The sequence below is a fragment of the Etheostoma spectabile genome, chromosome 2 (assembly GCF_008692095.1).
Source record: "Etheostoma spectabile isolate EspeVRDwgs_2016 chromosome 2, UIUC_Espe_1.0, whole genome shotgun sequence".
Taxonomy (NCBI): Eukaryota; Metazoa; Chordata; class Actinopteri; order Perciformes; family Percidae; genus Etheostoma; species Etheostoma spectabile.
Genome location: NC_045734.1, coordinates 6,836,815 through 6,857,745, shown reverse-complemented (window position 1 = coordinate 6,857,745; position 20,931 = coordinate 6,836,815). Strand labels below are relative to the sequence as shown.

The window sequence follows — 20,931 nt, the reverse complement described above, 5'->3', positions numbered from 1 at the left end:
ACACACACATTAAATGATGAGGAAATTAATACAGAACAGACATTTCTGTATAGTTGTATCTGACTGCAGTGAAATCCAGTGAAGCTATATTGTGTTAGTGAGTGTTTTAACACAGTGCATGGGTTAACACAAATATAAATTATTCATATGTCCTCATCCGTGAACTCCCACTTATTTAAAACATTTGTTTAGTGGTCACAACAAGGCATAAGTAACTGACCTGTTCTTGTCCTAAGAATATGTACAGTATATTCACACATACCAACACACTTGTCATTTTAAAAATCAATAAAAAACATAGGCTGTAGGATAACACACAAGGACACACAAAAATTGCCTATTCCTTTAATGTTTTTTTTTTTTAATTTTTCACAACTTTATTGAAAAAACACATTCAAACGAAAACATTTAACATTTCAGACACGTAGGCCTACTCAAAATAATAATCCAGAGAAAGAATAATATAACTTGATATGAATTGCTTTTATCTCCTAGTAGCCTAGCACTCATATGACAGGACACAAACTGCCTGCATAACCACTGAAGGGGAAAAACAGAAATAATGCATGGATACTTAGGCTATTTTAACACGTGAATGTAATATTGATGAAGTTTTGTTTTTTTGTCGGGACTGGATTGGCTCTGGCTACTGACTGCATATCCGGCAGCGGTTTCCTTTGGCTTTTACTGTCGGCGGATGGATCCCTGTAATAAGTGAGATGGAAGTGAGTGGAAGCGGCTCTTAGTTAAGCTGCGGCTCTTGCATGCAGAGCAGCAGACAGGCAGCACGCTGGAGGAAGAGACAAACACTGCACTTCAACTGAAAAGTCCAGTAAGGATCCCCGGCAGTCATCTACATCCTCATGCGTCATTAGTTTCCACACCGTCCCGCAGGAAAGATAACATTTAGGTGAGTGAACCGGAACTTACTGCAAGTCTTTCTCCAGTAAACATGAGCTGAGATTGGATGAGTGTCCTCACTTTGTCCCACTTGATCCTATGTGAGACTTTTGGATTCGTGCATTCATCCAAAAGTAGTAGAAGAAGAAGCTTTTTAAAAACAGAATTCCAATTTTTGGATTGACATTGAATATGCATCAAATCGTGTAAGGTGCAACACTGCCCGTGTGGTGTGCTAATCTACGAGTTCAATAATCCATTAACAGCAACAGCAGGTTCGTTCCCAGTGCAGGTCTGCAGCATGACAAGCTGCAAGCTGTGAGCACCTTAAATCTCTTCAAACTGGAATGGACTTCTGTGCCTGCTGATGCACTTGCTGAGTTATATGTCCAACATGATCTTGTGTATCTAACATGGCTTGGTGGTTTTTTGTGTTATGTACTGTATTGTATGTTTTTGTTGCATATTTAGTTTAGTTTAGTTTGATACTGAAGATGAATACAGCTTCTTCACAGCACAAATAACGAATGATAATTTGCTCAGTTCAGCAGCAATAATTGGGAAAGAGACAGAATTATTATTGTTTGTTACCACCTGTGCTTTTTTTTCTGCACAAACAGTCAAATTATCTGATTTATTTGGGAACAATTTAGAAACAAGAGTGATCTGATGCTTGCAAAGCTAGCAATATTCAGGCTGAACAAGATCAATTCAGACAGAAAACAACATGTAAAATACAAGATTAACAGACTTGATAGGGAAGAGGAAAAAAACAGGTGACTCTCATGAATCAGACCTGTAAAGGCCCACCGTCCTTCAACTTCACGGTCGACAGCAGAAGTAGAGCCGTGTGTGTGTCGTGTGGTGTGGTGGTGTGTGTGTGGGTGTGTGTGTGTGTGTGTGTGTGTGTGTGTGTGTGTGTGTGTGTGTGTGTGTGTGTGTGTGTGTGTGTGTGTGTGTGTGTGTGTGTGTGTGTGTGTGTGTGTGTGTGTGTGTGTGTGTGTGGCAGTCTAACTTGCATTTTCTTTTAGATTTGCAAACAAGAAACATTCCTCAAAAGAAGCAGCAGTTCATGTCAATTCAATATCTGTCATCTCGTTTGGTTATTAGTTTCTGCAGTATTGTTACTGTCTGATAAGAGTTCATCGGGGCATGAAATCGTTTCAGCTTCTAGAAAAGAGAGCACGGCTCGGGAACCTCTGCTTTAAATTTAAATCTGCTTTATTTGTAGTTATTTATGAATTCTCCCTAAAATTATATGATAATAATTTACTGTTTCTATCACAACAGAACAGAGGAACATCGAAATATATTAAAGTCTGATAAATAAAATGTACAAAAATACAAACTTAAGAAAATAAACTTAATGTCTTTTAAACAAAAACACATTAACAATGTTAACGTGTTTTTAACAAAAAAAAAAGAAATCAGTGTTGCCATCATGGACGTTGTAGAGCGCCCTCTGGTGGACAAACTATGCAACAACCATGCTCATAACATGGTCGACAGTCCGTTTTAATTTTTTAAATATTAATTTATCAGAATAATTTATTTGTCATTATAAATGATTCTGATGAATGAACATTTAAAAAAAAAATATATATATATTTTTAAATCAGCCATTATAAATGCTGATACAGATATATTGGCCAATAATATCGGCCCGCTGATATATCGGTCGGGCTCTAATCAAGATATTGTTTAACTGCACTACTGTTACATCACTTTGTCTTTATATAACATTGTTTCAGTAGCACTTCCCGAGCGTCACGATGGCTCCATTGATCCTCATCGATAAACTAAAAGTGGAATAACGTCCCGTTACATTTGCCTGCACTCTCTTTCTGCCTCTGTCTCTGTGTGTGAGAGTGTGTTTCTCCTCCTTTGCTGTCTGATCCCCAGTTGTTTTAGTCATTGTGACATTAGAGGTGCTTGAATGCAGTAAGTGATTCTGGGAACAGAAAGTAGAGCGTGATGCAGTACAGGCTGCATAACTCTCCCACCACTGCAGTACACAGCGCTGCAACTGTGGGGCTATTCTGATGCTATTCGAGAGGACTTACTGAAGTAATGCATGTGAACCTAACCTCACTGTTGGCTGATTTATCACAATGCATTACATGTCAAACATCAAGCCTGAAGACTAACTGCTTTTACAGTAGATCCACACTGTTAGTTGATCGCATATTTATATATCAGTTTTATCAGTTATCAGTTTTTGGGTGTACCGCAGGGACCAGTTCTAGGACCTCAAACTATGTTGCTCTGTGACTAAATGATGAAGTTCCACTATTGGTCAGAGTGGGTGTGATGACATAAGGGTTGGCCATTGCCCTTTCAAACTTTATTGGAGCCACACACTCTGTGTGTCCGTGTGTGTGTCTGTGTGTGTGTCCGTGTCCCATCTGCTAAATAATTAAAGTGAATGGGCAGGTTTGATTTTTCATTATTTAAAGAAATGAGTCAATTAAAACTCCAGGAGAACAGCAGGGTAAATCCAGACAGCCTAGTTAGACTATCTGTCCAATCTGAGTTTTCTATTGCACGACTATTTTAGAGCGGCTTCGTGCAGAGTTTAGTGCCGCCCATGAGGATTGTGATCGGTTTAAAGAAATACCAATAAACCAGAGCACGTTTTTCTCCCAGCCCAGATTGCTTTGTGGACTAGCCAGACCCTCCTCCGCTCTGCAGCGTGTGGATGGTCTGGCAAAACAAGACTATATCAGCACAAAATGTCAAGCAATGCTCTAGTCCCAGGTCAGATTTATTCCAGGACTACTGTTGTATTAGATTGTACAGATGCACCAACCAAACTGCTAACTGAGTGTATGATGTAATGAAGATTTGGTGGCCATGAGCATTTGATTACCCAGATAAAGACAGACGTTGTTTTCTATTGCGAATGTTGACTGGTGGTGGTATTGATGTTTTCTTTCAGCTTATAGAGGGATGGAAGGCCCTACAGGCTCACTGCCTTGTAACCCTTTAACCTCCTAGGATCAATGCGCTCCTACCTATGTCTGGTTAGCGCTAATTGATTAGCATTGGTCATCAGCCAGGTTAGTGACCCTTGACTGAGTCGTAGCTCTGAGTGTAAAGGATTTGGAGCAGTCACAGTGTGTTTGTGTGTGAAGGGTTGCAACATTTACAGCAAAAAACAAGAGGCCATTCAGGACTCGTCACTCCATCGCTGAGACAGCTGTTTAATCAGCTCACAAGTCTGATAAAAACACCAGGAATCCACAATGCCTTTGGTAGTAAGCCAAAAGGTCACTTATAGTATATTTACAATGTTAGTGTTTAATATCTCTTGTTTTACTTTTTGTCTTCATTGCTATTTCCAGCTGTTACAAGATGAGATGACAGCTGCAGTTGTTAATTATTTTCATTGTACATTAATATGTCAATGATCTTGGTAGCCAACATTAATAAATTGATACTTAATACAACTTAAGTTAAAAGTTATGTTACTGTTAACAAAACAATGCAAAGATCCAAGAAGACACTAACATCCAGCTTTATAATGTCTGGAACTGAAGCTAGGATCATAAGAGTTGTGATATCTTGAAGTGGAAGTAACCTTCAGACTTCCTTTTCCTTTAGCTACAAACACTTCCTGTGCTCACAATCACAGCTCCGGCTGTGTGTGTGCTGCATTCTGCATTCTCTAACAAGCACCGTCATAATGTAAAAGTGCATGTCATGCTCCAGCCAGCAGGGGATATCAGCGCTGCACAAAAAGAACATGACCTCCCCCAAACAATTACCATAAACATAACGAATGAACCAATGGGGCCTCTTAAATAAAGCCATTTTTTTATGACTTGTGTCAGCTACTTGATTTTATTTAAGATGAAAGGTAGTTAAAAAAGAAGAAACCAAAAAATGGGTAGTTCATAGCCACCAATAAATTTGTCATTCAGACTGACTGTTTGCATTTCAGATTACTCTGTGTTCTCTCTCCGTCTGTTATTTTGCATCTTGGTCGAGCAGTTTGTCTTTGTTTTCTCTGCCCCAGGGAATGAGGGAAGCAGTAGTCAAAAACCACCATCAATCTGGGAGACTCTTGTTTTTCCTTTTTAATGGTACTTTTATTGTCACAAAAATTCATTTTTCTGCATTTAACCCATCCCTCAAGGGAGCAGTGGGCAGCCATTTACAGCCCCCGGGGACTACCTCCAGATCTGAGGCAGTGCCTTGATCAAGGGCACTGACTGCAGAACCTAGTACATGTTTTTCGATGGTGGGGGGGGAAACCGGGGAACCTGGAGGAAACCCACGCAAACATTAAGGGGGAACATACGAACTCTGCACAGAAAGGCCTGGAACGATCAGGATTTGAACCCGGAATCATCTTGCTGTGAGGCCGCGGTGCTAACCATTGCTAACCATGTTGCTTACTATCTAATGTTCTACACACTGGGCTACAGTTGATCATTGGACTCTCTTCAGTTATCTTTCAACATTCAAACTGGTACGGATACACAATGTCCTGAGCAACTGGTTTGTTGTTGTTTTAGCATAAAATTGTCACGAGCCACGTCACATTTAGGCACTGTAGATACAATTCAACATTTCTATTAATTTTTTTCTGTTTTGTGCACTTTTCACATGTTTTTTCTTATACTACTTATTCTTTTATTCATGCTCTCTGGGATCAAAATTACATAATAATTTGTTTTATAGTGATGTAAATTGTATGTACAGGATATTGTTGGATCTCCTAAATGTGTGATTGGTTGTGGATTAGAATTCTGGATCTTTAGGAGAAAAAGTCAGCTGGTGTCCTTTTACTTTTTACACAAATAACAGTCGGTCTTCTTCATGTGAAGCTAAGTTGAAAGGTAACTGAATCATATCCCTGTGTATGCACAGAGCCATGTTCTAAGTGATCCAGTTAAGTGGGAGTGGATGGAACAGATGCATTTGGATAATTACTACAAACACAGTTTGCCAATAAGGTGTGTGTGTGTGTGTGTGTGTGTGTGTGTGTGTGTGTGTGTGTGTGTGTTGTGTGTGTTTGTGTGTGTGTGTGTGTGTGTGTGTGTGTGTGTGTGTGTGTGTGTGTGGTGTGTGTGTGTGTGTGTGTGTGTGTGTGTGGTGTGTGTGTGTGTGTGTGTGTGTGTGTGTGTGTGTGTGTGTGTGTTTGTGTGTGTGTGTGTGTGTGTGTGTGTGTGTGTGTGTGTGTGTGTGTGTGTGTGTGTGGTGTGTGTGTGTGTGTGTGTGTGTGTGTGTTTGTGTTTGTGTTTGTGTTTGTTTGTGTTCATAACAGGATGCTAATTTTGCCCTCATGTTTTTGGAATATTGGGACTAAGGTTTACACACATTCAGTAACAAGACACTAATCACTTGTTTACATACTGCAAAAAAAGGCCCATGCAGCAAACTTCAATATTTTCTTGGTACTGGGTATAATCTGTGTGTAGCGCAGACTATCAACATTTCAAATCCAATAAGTTGTCTTGTTTACTTATTCTTTGATGTGATTTTTCTGGAGTTTAATTATAATTTTGCCAGTTTAGAAAGTTCTGGAGCTTTTGATCGTTTCACAGAATCTTTAGAAGCAAAAAACTGTTCGCCCAATTGCAGATGTTCAAATCTCTTAATTTTCTTTGAGCACTCAGATCCTTTACTCCGATAAAATCTCCAACTTTATATGATTACAATCACTAGGACAACTATTGATTGTTTGCTTAACTGCTGTTTTTAAGGTCAAGAACTTACTTACAGCCAAGACTACAGCAGTGTAAGGCGGTCAAGTACAACCAGAGGAACAGAACAACAGAAAAACGGCAGTAGTGATGAAAACAACAGCAGGACGGAGTGAGCCCCATATGCAGAGACACTGCCAGTAAAGAAATAACGTTTTGAGAAGAAAGAAATTAGACGACGCGGTGCTAAGACTGTTTTGTGGTGGCAAAGGTCTTTCCTTTTAGACTACAATCAACATTGGAGAAATTTGTTGAATGAAAAACAAGACCAGGAGGCTGCAGCCATGATGGAGGCTCGGCGACGTCGCACATTGGCACAACGCCGGCAAGCTAACGTCAACAAGCTCACATGCTCACATGGCAATGGTTGATTTTCAGCAGATGACCTTTTGCATGCTAACATTTGCTTGTTGTTGAACTGACCGACTGGCATTTCCATCCATAGAGACACACTGCTAATAGTTCATTTTGTAAAAAACGTTTATATTTCCCAGTGTGATAAGGAAAATAGTATTGTATTGGTTTAATTGAGTGATTTGTGGGTAAAGTAGTCCTCCTTTCCTGTTTTACACTCTGAGTTGTAGTCTTTGGTCCTGTTGCAACATCTCCGTCTTGTTTACCGGCGTTGCTGTAGTGCACCGAGTCCCTCGGGGCAAACAGGACAGATAGTAACATGCTTGTTCAGCTGGTGAATAACTTTCACTCACACACTTAACTATCACGCTCTGTGTATGACTGCGCTGTGATCATTATCCAGAGGATTGTAGTAATGGTTATTTTGGCTTTTATTTGTGGACCATCTTGAGATAAAAATGTGCACATGACATCATCAGTATTCAATTAAATCCATGTTTTTTTTTACCTAAAAAAAAAAACATTAACCATGTAATACATGATTTGAAAGCACTTTGATCCATTACATATAGCCGCAAGGGTTTGTAAGTGTTATACAGGTATATCAGTGTGGGGGAAGCTGCAGAATAACATCCAGAGAGAATAAACAACTATGAAAAACACAGGCTGTGTAGAGAAGATGAAATACGTCTAGCTGCATCAATAAACTGTCAAAAAGGTTTAATGTCATCATATTGTAACAGTGTACAAGAGAAAAGATGACATGCACTTGGGGCCTTTCTTGGACATTAAGACATCAGGGTTCAATTCAATCCATCTTTATTTTATTACAAAAACAGAACAGCATTAACCATGTTAAACATACTTTGTTTATTGTACTAGGGTCCATGCTTGGACAAATAATGTGTCTCCTGATGGACAGCTTGGTTTCCCTTCCTCTTCTCTCTCTTGCAGGTTCTCTGTCACTCCTTATCAGTTTCTCCTGCATGCTGGTCATGCCTCTGGGACTCTGCCCTCACTGGGGTTAAAAAGCAGCACAAGCTTTAAGCCCCGCCTCCTCCAGTCTCTCTAAACCCTCTGATTGGTGCGTTCTGTTCCTCTACACCACCAGCGGGCCCTCCCCCTCAGGTCTGTGCTCACCCAGTGGCTCCCGGTCGATCTGTTTGGATTATTGTAACAGCTCAGGCCTCTCTGCCCACTGCACACACTACAGTATATATTAGAGATGAAGGATTAGGTGACAGAGCGCAGCGTTTGTTTTCACCCCAGAGAAGAGAAGAAGAAAGGAGAGCGACCATGGAGTTGAAGTAAGTGGGATGTTTGGGGTTTAAAGATGGAGAGGTTTGGAAAGAGTGAGTAATAGATGGAAAAATGACACGAGGAAAGAGTAAAAGCAAAGATTTGTGATTTAAAGGAAATGGGGTGGGGGGAATGTACCAATGTTGTTTTGGGAAAGTTATGCAGACAGCTTATGAATCGCTTGTATGTCAGTCTGTTTGGCTTCTGTAGCTGGAAAAGATTTATAATTAAAAGATGCTTATGTAATTCCAGGTTATTATCCTTGAAGTCTTGTGAGCTAATACTAGAAAGACAGGTTGGCTCACATGGTCTGAGGTGTTCACATGCTGTAGTGAACTTAATGTAGTGTTTACTTTGAGCAGATGTGCTTTAAGTGGCTCTTCCGGGCAGGTATACTGCACTGTATGCTTGAAAGAATTTATTCTCATTTCCTTTTCCTGTTTGTCATGCTCAGTGGCCTCAGCTGTCTTGAAACCAAAAAGGTGCACTGTACATGTGTTGGGTAAAAAGTCAAGTCGATCTTATTATAATAAAGTTTGTCTCCAAGGGCTTCACAATGTGTACAAGATATTGTGGTGGAATTTTCCAGAAACACCATGTAGTGCTATGATGAGACTAAAGGGAAAGCTTAGACATCAGATCATCATAGGTCAGTCGTCCAGTCTCTGATGTCCATACCTGTTCTGTCCTTGCCTCCCTGTCTCAATCAGGGAGCCTATGTAGACAGCTGCTTGATAAAGGAATGTTTTGTTTCAGGACTATTTCCTTTTGGAGGTCAGTGGAAGCAGTGTATCAGGGCCTGTTATAGTTTCTCATGCGTCCCAGAACTATGCTCAAGGTGACCACCTTTTCTTTGGCGCCATCGATATCTTGAGAAATCACATGCTTGATAGTTGGGGCTAGGGATTCAAAACATCACAAAAGGGCACAGGAACACAGAATGTTGGGACGGCACGGCACGGCACAGTAACACAGCGTGGTTATACTGTACTGCTTGCTTAATTTTCTCCTCAATTTCATTAAACGCTCATCAAAGTTTCCCTAACGTTCTTCACATATGTGAAATGAATTGTGCTGCTCCTGAGTTTTTTCTTAAAGTGCCCATATTATGCTTATTTTCAGGTTCATAATTTTATTTAGAGGTTATATCAGAATAGGTTTACATGGTTTAATTTAAAAAAACAACAACATATATTTGTTGTACTGCACATTGCTGCAGCTCCTCTTTTCACTATGTGTGTTGAGCTCTCTGTTTTAGCTACAGAGTGAGGCATCACACTTCTATTCCATCTTTGTTGGGAGGCGCACATGTGCAGTAGCTAGGTAAGGACTACTAGCCAGTCAGAAGCAGAGTATGAGGTCGTGCCACACTAGCAGCTAGGTGAGTATTAGAACGTGTGTTACAAAGTGATGCACATTTGTCACAAAAGTAAAGGCTGGACTACAATAGAGCTGTTGGAAGCAGCTGGTGAAGTTTTCTGTTGGAGATGGTAACTGCCTTTAGGGTGGACGTTGAGCTTTTTCACTTTGTAAACTTATAACATGCACAAAAAAGATATATATAACACAATACAGGAGAGGGAAAGAGCCTTAAAGCATAATATGAGCTCTTTAACACGTGTGTGTGTATATGTAGCACTTTTATCCATTACATACACTATAATCAAAAGTGTTTAAGTGGTATTTATCAGTGTGGGAGAAGCTGCAGGATGACATCCAGAAAAATAAACAACTATGAAAAATGCAGATTGTGTATCAGCTGATAAAATTATATGCAACGTCTATAACTGCATCATTAAGCTGTCTAGGCTTAAAATATTGGACGCAGTCATCATATTGTAACACTGGTAACTCTTTTACCGTTTACTGCATTTCAACATTTTAGGATGGAGGTATAAGTAAAAAGCACAGTGACGGCTAATTCCACTGAAACTTGGTCCACTTCAATGACTGCCACAAAAGTTGGAAAACAGAACTCTGACAACAAACATGAAGCATCCCTTTTTTTCTCATTTAAGGCAAAGCCAGGCTAAAGGACTGCTAACACTAAAGGCAATGTGCAAAGTGTTATGTAGTTCCTAGCTAAAGACAAAAGGAAGGGAATTTGAAACTATGCAGATGGATGGATGGATGGATGGATGGATGGATGGATGGAGTTAGTGAATTTAACAGGTCCTGGTAGGCAGATTATAACAATCTATTATTACAATTTCATTTGTCTACTCTAAATTCTTAATGGATTTTTAAACAAGTGTAAGTATGACTTTATGTTGACAAGTGTGATGCAGGAGGATTAAAGACCAACTAAATAAAAAAATAAAAAACATTCATGGTGCATTTTGCCTGGGCATTCAGTCACAGGTTTTAGCTTCATTTAATTCTGGTTGTCAGATGTGCAACATGAACAGTTTCCTATGGCACTGCGCTAGCACATCTGTAGGTCTTAGTTAGAGGTCCGTAGTTAGCATACATGCGCTAACACACACGGACACCCAGACAGGGGCATTGGCTTATCTTGTGTCACCAGAATGTACGGTTGGCAGATATATAACCCAGTGACGCAGTCACATTATTTCCCTATTTACTGCTGCCCTTAGGGCAGCCCTTCTTCTCTGAAACATGTCAATTTGACCCAGGAAACCTTAAAAAATGGTAGAGAATTCAGTTCTTCAATAGGATTAGTTTGCTTAAGTTTGCAAACATGTCTTAAAGCTGCCTGAGCTAAACCCCTAAAATAGTGTTCATGTATCGCTATCGATACCCCAATTGACAAGTAGACTTTCATTTGTGGTTTTCAAAGATGCTGCTGTTCGTTTAGACTTTTCAAAGCGGGAAGGAGGGAGGATGTGAAATTAAATGAGGGGATGTTCAGGCTAAAGGCGTGCTCTGCCGCTGTAATCTCTCATTATCCTGTCTCCAGTGGTTGCTTTAGATTAGCATGAGAGAGTTCTTTTAATTTAGAGGAGAGGGTTACGTTACCATCTCCAGCATTGAAGGCATGTAAAGCCCCTGATTCCACTGAAAGCTGGAAAGCGCTGCATACAGTATACACTGCACTATATGAAGGTGTGGTTTAATTGTTTTTGCAACTTAAGGTGACCAGATTTCTTAGATAAAATCCGGGGACATTTTCAGCTCAGAAGCAAATATACCTCCAAAACACGTCATGTTTTTATTTTTGTAAAACTTAAAACGGGGACCCTAGACCTAGAGCTGTTTCCCCCCAACAGACAACATTATGGACAGGATTTCTAAGGAGCTCGACCTTTCTGTTAAAGATTAAGATCCTTTTTTAAAACATAAAAGTCCGCGAAATTGCGTTGGCTAAAGCCACCAGACTCCCTGTAAATAATCAGTGATTTTAGCATGGTAAAACACGGCTTTCTAGAACATCTCTGAGCAGCGCTGCTCGATCGGCTCCGTTTGGTCGGTGTTTTCTTTCATTCCACTTTCGGGTCTGTCAGTCACAGTGGAAACCGGGGACATTTCCGGGGACAGATCCAGCCGGGGACAGGTCACCAAAACCGGGGACTGTCCCCGAAAACCGGGGACGTCTGGTCACCCTATTGCAACTGCTACCTGCAGCTGCTGCTAAATCATTACAGCATCTGAAGTACGGAAGTCCTAGAATTTAAGTATTCTGTTGTGAAACTGGTGTTGATGAAATGGTGCGATTACCAGGGTCACCATGGACATAAGCCTCATTGACAGACCATCTGCTGCTGGGAGGATTTAAAGTACAATACATGCTGACAACAAACAAACTGTAACTGTCAGCTCACACATAAACATCAGTTATTATGATGATATTGTGTTTTGAGTCTATAGAGTCAACACAGTCTGTGCAGCATTCAGCCATTTAGAACTAAAAAAGAAACCTTATAAGGTTTAGAAGGTTATGTTTTTTTACTATAGTCTTATATTGTGTTCCCAGAATTGACCCATTCACATCCTTCATTCAATTCAGTTCAATTTTATTTATAGAAACCAATCATAAAAAAAGTTATCTCGAGACACTTGCAGATAGAGTAGGTTTAGAAGACACACACATAATTTACAAAGCCCCAACAATTCTAGTAACTCCCCCCAGAGCAAGCAGTACGACAGTGGCGAGGAAAAACTCCCTTTTAGGAAAAACCTCGGACAGAGCCAGGCTCTTGGTAGGCGGAGTCTGACGGTGCCTGTTGGGGGTGTGATGAACAGTGGCAATAACGGTCACAATAAAGACAATGGAACAGTGACTACAAATGGTAGTTTTAGTAGTTCATGTCATAGCAGGGCACTGCAGGGTGTTGCATGGTGCAGCGTGGCATAGCAGAGCATAGGTGGACGTAGCGGGGTGCAGCTGGGCACTGCAGAACGTAGCAGGGTGTAGCAGGGAGAATTCAAAGAACAGCCTTTTTTCTCTGAAGCATGTAAGATGTGATCAGACAGTTAGATGGGAATATTAAAAGAACTCATGTTTGTGTGTTAAGTATGGAAGCCGCAGTTAGCCTAGCTTAGAATGACTGGAAGCAGGAGGAAACGTCATGTGACTATGAAAGCAACACGACCCTATGGCAATGTCAGTTCTGTTGGTTACCACACTGAAATATGCCAACACCTACTGAATGGATTGAGATAAAATTTTGTACAGACATTCATGGTCCCCAGGGGATAAATCTTAGTAACTTTGGTGATCCTCTGCCATCCTGAGGTTCATGTTTGTGGTTTTGAGTTAAAGCGTAACTCTTGCCAAAATGCAACCTACGGTCTTTTTAGGAATGTACCCGAGTCAAAACTTTTGTTTAAAAGCATAATTATGACGGAAGAGCCACTTTTAAGATTTACCGTCATATAGTTTTTTTGGACAAATGGCTTTTTGAATGGGAGTGCTAGGAGCACTACTATGATAGCATCAAAATCACTATTTGTACAACACTAAGAAGGCTTTAAACAACATGAAACTGCTCCAAGTATCACCAGGAGCTCTACACATGAACTCGAGCATTGAGAACATCGTTTGTGAACACAGAGTTTACTAAAAAAAGGTTTTAAACGACTTACTTCAACAGTTGTTGTTGTTTCCGGGCGCTACCATCTCCAAATGCATCGTAAGAGGGAGGAGAGTAAAGATGGAAAGCTCCTAAAGCTTAGTTCCACATAAATGCACAGATAAGTTGTTATTTTTTTGTTAGTAGAAAAACAATATTGACCTTGTAGTTGAAAAAGTAGACTCTTATAAGAATAAAATTTCCTCCTATGGAATCCGTTCATTTGCATTAAGAGATCGACACTTTGGACTGGCGAGATGGTAGCGCCCGCGAACAACTGTTTTTAATAAACTCTGTGTACACAAACGATGTTCTCAACGCCTGCGTTAATGTGTAGAGCCCCTGGTGATACTTGGAGCAAAGTTTAATGTTGTGTCGAGTCTTCTTAGTGTTTTAAAAATGTTGATTTTGATGCTGTCATAGCACTCCCATTCAAAAGGCCATTTGACCGAAAACAAAGATACGGTAAATCTTAATAGTGGCGCTTCCGTCCTAATTATGCGTTTAAAGGTTTCACTCAGGTACATTCACAAAAAGACCCTAGGTTGCATTTTGTTGAGAGTTACACTTTAAATGTCTACACAGCTAAAGGACGTTTGGTACACACATTGACGTTCCCCAGTTTTTGGTGATCCCTTAACTTTTCCTCTAGCCCAACCATCAAGTCAAAACTCCAAATTGTCCACATCTTTGGTTTATGACCAAATACCATTACCCTCAGCTGTATTTTGTGTATAGTGATAATTAGCATTAACGTGCCAAAACACTAAACCAAGCATTGGTGCTTACAGTTTGTTTACACATTAAACAAATGAGATCTATGTTCTAGCTCTGTATTTAATGCAGACATTTGAGCACTATGGCTTTTCTCATCTGACTTGAATGAGCATACTTCCTGAAAACGATTCAGTGCATCAGTCTAAAGAGACTGAACTCTTTTATTGCAGTTACTTGGATTGCAGCAATATAAAAAAACATTGTAGCCTATTTTAATTTACACAAGCTCTTCAATCCCAAAACAGTTCTCACTTTGAGTTTTAAGATAGTTTTACCTTCATATGACTCACTCTGTCAAGGTGTGAGGAACATATCAATGTATAAAGAGCAATCAAAAGGATTTTTGAAAAAACACTTGCGCGACAAAGTCTGTTTAAAATGCTGATGTAAAATAAGTTGGCTGTGCATGAAAAGAGCAGCAATAAACTGTCAGGAGACGTGACTCTCTCAACATGCTAGCACAGCAGTGGACCCGCATGTGACTGGACTCTTGGACTTCTGACCTGACGACAAACTGAATCATACTTTCAAAAATGTTCAGGCGAAGTGAGACAAACAGTCGGGTTTCTATAAGTGCTACCAAACAGCAATGGTGGCATGAAACTACTACGTTTACAAGTACAAATATATTGTATAGGCCTACCAGTACAGCTGAAATGATTAGCCGATCTAACTCGGAACTGTTTTGATCGTTTCCACTTTCTAAAATGTGAGGATTTTTCTGCATTGAGTACTTTTTTCATTTTAATACTTCAAGTATATTTAACTGATAATAACACTTTGAATGCATGGCTATATTTTTAAGAGGGTTTTCACAGTGTTGTATTATTACTCAAACATTTGAATGCTTCTTCTACCGCTGCCAAACAGAAACCCCTCATTATCTGAATGAACATGATGTGTAACATGTGACAGAGCCACCTGTTTCTTTGGTTGTAATCATTTTGAAAGCGGTCTTCTGACTGCGCGGGGTCATTATTGTGCAGGGTGACATGGCATTATGTGTGTCACTGTGTCTAGAAACAGAGAGATGGTAAAAACAGCTGAGGTCAGTGCTCTGGAAATAGCGGTGGGACGAACACCAGAGGGAGACCCAGAGTAACATTCAACCAACTGCAGCCACTATGTCAGTCCAAACCTCGAATAAAGCTAAAAGAACAGTTTGATAATGGTTCCCACTTCATACTGGTGAGTGAAAATCAGCCGGTTTCAAAATTACAGCTTGCCCTAGAGCTTCTGCATACACCATTTAAAGTTAATCATTGGTCAAAGTTGTGTTTTCTTTGTTGGAGGATGAGTTGAGGGAGCTGTTGTTTTATGACAGCGACTAAGGCAGTTGGATATGCTGTTTTTGCTTCATGGGGATGTGGCTGTGAACAGCGAAGCAACAAAAACAAGTTAAGTAAAGTGTAAAGACTCTTCAGTGTGTGTTAATGTGTTTGTGCCCCTGAGCTATTGGTGTCTTTACTTTGTTATTTTCATACAGGCCTTCCAGAGATGTAAAGGGTCCTGCTGGCTTCTGTGAAAGTAGGTGGCTTAAAGCCCCAAGCCTACATTTTAAACCATGGTTGTGTTGTGGCTCTATGAATGGCTATGTAGATCCGTTAGTTAGTTTGTCCACCACTTCTGTCCTGACTCAAATGTCTAAACAACTGCTGGATGGATTGCCATTACATTTTATACAAACATTCATGGCCCCCAGAAGATGAATCCTAGTGACTTGATCCCTTGACTTTGTCTTTCACTGCCACCAGAAGGTTAAAAATTGTGGTTTTGGGTCAAATGTCTCCCCAACTATTGGATGGATTTACATGAAATGTGGTACAGATGATCATGTCCCCCTCAGAATGAATTGTAATAACTTTGGTGTTAAAATTTTATGTGGCGCCATCGTCGGGTCTAAATTGTCCACAATACATGTACGTAAGTTTAGTTGTCTACAAAACTGACATGCCCAGACTTAGTAAACATGCTAACCTATTTAACTAAGACGGTGAACATGGTTAACATGTATACTTGCAATGTTGGGATTGTTAGCATGGTGACGTTAGCTTTTAGCTCAAAGCACCACTGTGCTAACAGAGCGGCTATGGCTCTTAGTCTTGTTTAAGTACATTTCTATATTTAAATGAACCAGCTGTGACTGAATAAATGAAGCACTGAATCAGCAGTTTGTGTTTCTGTTTGTTTTGGTTTCTAGTGGTTGACTCTTTACTTAATGTTGAGATTGCAGAGATTGTACCTTTATCAAATCAGAAACAAAGTGATGAAAAAGTGTCATGGATGTTTATGACCTTGAGGATGTGAGTGTAGGAACAAAGTTTGCATTATCCAATTGAAGGCAGCCTCTGTAACCACCCATTAAAGGTAGAGCTGGGGAGCGTCCTGTGGGATTTGACGCAATGTTTTTGTTCATATGGGGAACTTTCAAACCACTTGTTCCAGCAATGCTATAATCCAGCTCTCTATGCTTTCAGCTTTATCCTTTAGAGTACCAAATTGATTGTGCAGCTGCATGTTAATGCTACACATGCACACACACACACACACACACACACACACACACACACACACACACACACACACACACACACACACAGTGTATCTTTGTGGGGACCCGTCATTGACTTAATGCATTCCCTTGCCCCTTACCCTAACCTTAACCATCACAACTAAATGGCTAACCTTAACCCTAACCCTCACCCTAACCATAACCTAATTTTAACCCTAATCCTAAATCCAAGTCTTAACCCTCAAACAGCCCTTTAAAGTTGTGGTGTCCAGTATTTTGGCCCAACAAAGCTGTCGGGACCCCACAAATATACTGAACTCCCGGTTTTTGGACCCCACAAATATTTTCTTTTTCTTTGTCCCACTCCTCTGACTGACTCACTGATTTTGGCAGAGGCTGAGATGAGATCACTGGAACAGCCTCGACGCTGCCAGGCTCAATAAAATGTGTAAAGCGGCTCAGTCAAGATAAACTGAGTTTGTTTTAAGATGGAAAAGCTACAAAATATTTTGAGAACTTGTTATTCGCTGGTAGATGAAAAACAGCATTTTGTCAGCATATAACAATTTCATTCAAATCAAGCAACAAATCCCAGCCTCAGAAACTAAAGTCTTTGGAAATGTGGTCCCAGTGCCCCTTATTATAAAATGTTACGGATGAAAGAAATACCAATACCAGCAGAAATCCCCCTCACTGTGTTTTCACTGTTATAGTCTTCCCTAAAGACAAAATTAGATTCTTACCAGATAGATCTTGAACTGACTTCAAAGTATGTGTGTTTATTATTTGAAGATATTCCAAGTAGTAAAAGGAAATTTTAGTTCAATTTTCCCAACTCCCATTCTTACCACAGAGGGTAAATATGCCTTCAATGTTCTTAACATTAAGATACTTGATGCAAACAATTGAGACAATTTAGCCCGATAATCATATTTAATTTAGTTTCAATCCATACATTCAGCCTGACATTTCTATTTGCGTTGAACAATTTCAAAACAAAGTTATTTCATTTAGCCATAACCAATCAGATGATGTCATTTTCAGTTGACACAGCACTTGTGGCTAAAGCAGTTGTCCGAAGCAGCTGCTTTTTTCACATTGATCAAAGAAGTCTGTAAATTTAAGAGTTATTTCTGTATCTGCTCTTACAATAAGTTGTACAGCTTTTTTTGTCTCAGCCATTTCTCAGCCTTGTTTCCGACCCAGGTAAAGAAGACTGGATTATATTTCAAGACCAGTCATGACCACAACTGCCTTTTGATTATTCTATCAAAGCATTTTCATGATACACTTATGACAATAAAAGAAGTGAAGGAGAATGAAGAAGAATTTGTTTTGAGGCTATTTTTTATGCAAATGTAGACGTTTCAGATCAATTTAAGGAATGCCTACAGTTAGCATTTTCCACATTTTTTCGTGTCATGCAGTGTGGGACTCTATCAAATCTTTATAGAGTTCATCTTATTACACAGACAGCAGTGCAGTGATTGAGACCCAGGCCTCTGAAATCACATGGGCCCTTAGAGGCCTTCATCTTTATCTTTTCCTCTTTTTCAAGAATGAAAGGAAATGAGTTTCACCTCATTCTTATGTCAAGAGACTATAAAGGAATCACAACATATCGTAGCATTAACACTTGGTCTACTTATGCTATGATAAGTGTGTGTGTGTGTGTGTGTGTGTGTCTGAAGGAATGTCTATCTAGCTCTTCCCTTTCTGTCATATTGTACTTGATAATCAGGGCAATCTAATAATCATTTTCATCTTTTATATGTTGCCTCTGACTTTACCTCTCTCACCTTTTTTGTTTTGATTTGTCTTTCTCATAAACAGTGAGTCAGCAGCATGCTGACTCACCCGTTATACATACACACACACACACACACACACACTCAGGAAGATTACTTTAGCTTTAACTCTATTGGCTGTGCAGGGGACCCATAACTGCCACCCCTTTTTCTTTCATTTGTTAGATCACCATACGTCAGCCAGCCAGTACTCGCTCCCATACTCCTGATGCTGCACACGCTCGCTGCACTGCAGTGAGCCAGCATTCACTTCAGACAGACAGGCCGAGAGAAAGAGAGTGAGGAAGGTAAAAGGGACATGAATGGATGAGACAGACTGAGCCAAGAATGCGAGTGATGGGAGGAAGTGGTCAGGGAGAGTGAAGGAGGGAGGGGCAAGAGATGATTTTAAAACTGAAAGACAATCTGGCTAAATCGCCCCCTCCTCAACTTCGCTCACGTGTGCGCACACACCCATAAACACACGGAGGAGCTGTTTTGCTGACACACATCTTGTCGTCTTCTATTTGCCTCGTTGCTGCTACCTGGAGGGACGCATCATTTCATGTCAGAGCTGACATGAAGGCAGGTTTGCAAGGATTTTAGTCCCTTCTTTACTCACATGGAGCCAGTGTTTCTGTATGTGTACTGGAGTGGGTGACGCCTGTTGATCGGCCTATAGATGCTGCACAGTAAGTCTTCCTATTAATGATGCAATGAGCCAAACCTTTAGAATAAGTTTTTTTTTTTTTTTTGATTATTACTGTTCTCTCTAGGCGTCACTAAATGCAAAAAGGTAAAATTCCAATCGTCAAGTATGAATTCCTCCAGTAATATTTGCCTTTTTTTAATGTGTACCCTCTGCTGCGTGTCAGATGACAGCTCAATCCAGCAGGAATTATTCCGCTTAGCTTGTGCAGATCTGATTATGTAAGAGTGGAGCGATGTGAGGCTGCTGCAACCTTGTGTACCGATAGAACAGGGCTGCTTCTGTTGTGTCTGTCTGCAGGATTTAGGAATCCGACTTTTATAATCCGTGCCATATTTGATGCTCTGTTTAATCTGGCCCATGGATATAATATGTAAAAGAGAGATTTACAGAAAATAGAAGAGGAGAGGGAGAGCATACACCGTACAAAGAAGTACATTCCCCGAGGGTTTCCTCTCAGTAGCAGAAGTGGCCTGTTTCTGTGCCTGTCTTGAATGTGAAGAGACAATAAAAGCACTGACACACTTTCTGTGTCCGAGTTAGCTGCCAGATAACGTTACAGTAAAGTCTGACGTTAAAGTAAAGGAAGCAGTAAACGGATATGTCAGAAACCGGAGAGCAGTTTCTCCGCAAGAACTTGCTCTCCTGCAGGTTTAGTGTTCTGTCTCTCGCATATGAGTGCCGAGCACAAAGTGCCCTGCTTTCAATTTTATAATGAAATATTTATCAAGTGCCCTTTTATGACAAACACCCAGCCGGAGCTGGAGCTCTCATTCAAGCTCCTGCTCTCTGACCTTTTTGCGACTGCGCTGATTCCAGAAAACATGGAGGTCGAGAGCCAAGCAACACAAATTCTGCTGTGTTCCTTTTCTCAGAATTTCCTCTTATCATGCAGCATAGTTTTATCTTTCCTGGCTTTTAACAACTGAAAAGTAATGTTAACTTTGCAGTGACTTTTTCTCACCCAATACCAATGTTGTTACCTGAACAATATCAGCTGATAATACCAATGCATTTGTTCCTCCTGAATCTAAAATCTGTATATACCTCATAATTGTGGCAGCCAGTCATGAGTAAATGACTACGTCTGACGGCTGAAAGCTGAGAATTAAATAATGATATCATCTACATAGAAACTGGGTCTAATTTGGATCTGTCACACTGGCAGATACCTGATCATCTTGTCAGTACAGGGGCAAATACAGATCTTCGGGGCACAAATGGGCAAATTTGTAGTAAAACTAAATCAGTTACCATAAACAGGCTGACACATAACTCTGGGGTTTTTGATGCCCTGGGGCAGTTGCCTGCTTTGTAATCCAGCCGTGAATTTGGTTTGAATTCTCACAACTGGATGTGAGCAACATGAGGCATGCATGGATATATTGTAGTTTTGATATAAACCTCAATGACCCTCCATCCAAAATTCATAATTAAGTAATAATTGACCTTCTTTGCAGTTGGAGGTGTCCTGTCAACAGTTTTTACAGACGCCTCTTTTATAGTGGTGGTCTATGGGGAACAAGAGGTCAGCGTGGAGGGAGACATCACATTTGGGGGTCATGAGCCAAAAAGGATGGGAACAACTGGACATAGCCGTAGTTTCAGTCTGAACTTTCAAGTCTCTAGAAGTCCTAGGTCTCAGAGGAATGGAAATTTGAACAGCTACATCACAATAACAAACCATCTCCATCTGCTGAGGAAGATTGTGTGATTTGATCAGAAGCTTCAGGAACAGGGATGGCCTTTAGCTCACCCAGTAAGAGCGTGCGCCCCATGATGGCTGAGTCCTTTGCAGTGCCCCGGGGGTTTGATTCCAGCCTGCGGCCCTTTGCTGTGTGTCATCCCC

At 40.4% G+C, this 20,931-nt stretch overlaps 1 protein-coding gene across 7 annotated transcripts in view; it reads left to right on the top strand.

Moving 5' to 3' along the window:
- The window catches only part of trim2a (tripartite motif containing 2a), a 38,115-nt gene that overhangs the window by 2,967 nt on the left and 14,217 nt on the right, over window positions 1-20,931 (top strand). Inside the window, exon 1 of one of the 7 annotated variants that reach the window (XM_032534915.1) lies at window positions 682-910. The exons of 1 other annotated variant lie outside the window; for it this stretch is intronic. The gene's annotated coding sequence lies outside the window, so the exon portion shown is untranslated. Of the gene's footprint in view, window positions 1-681; window positions 911-8,068; window positions 8,273-18,577; window positions 19,066-20,931 lie in introns of those variants that run through there. 5 more of the 7 variants (XM_032534910.1, XM_032534932.1, XM_032534923.1 and 2 more) reach the window with 5 other exon arrangements.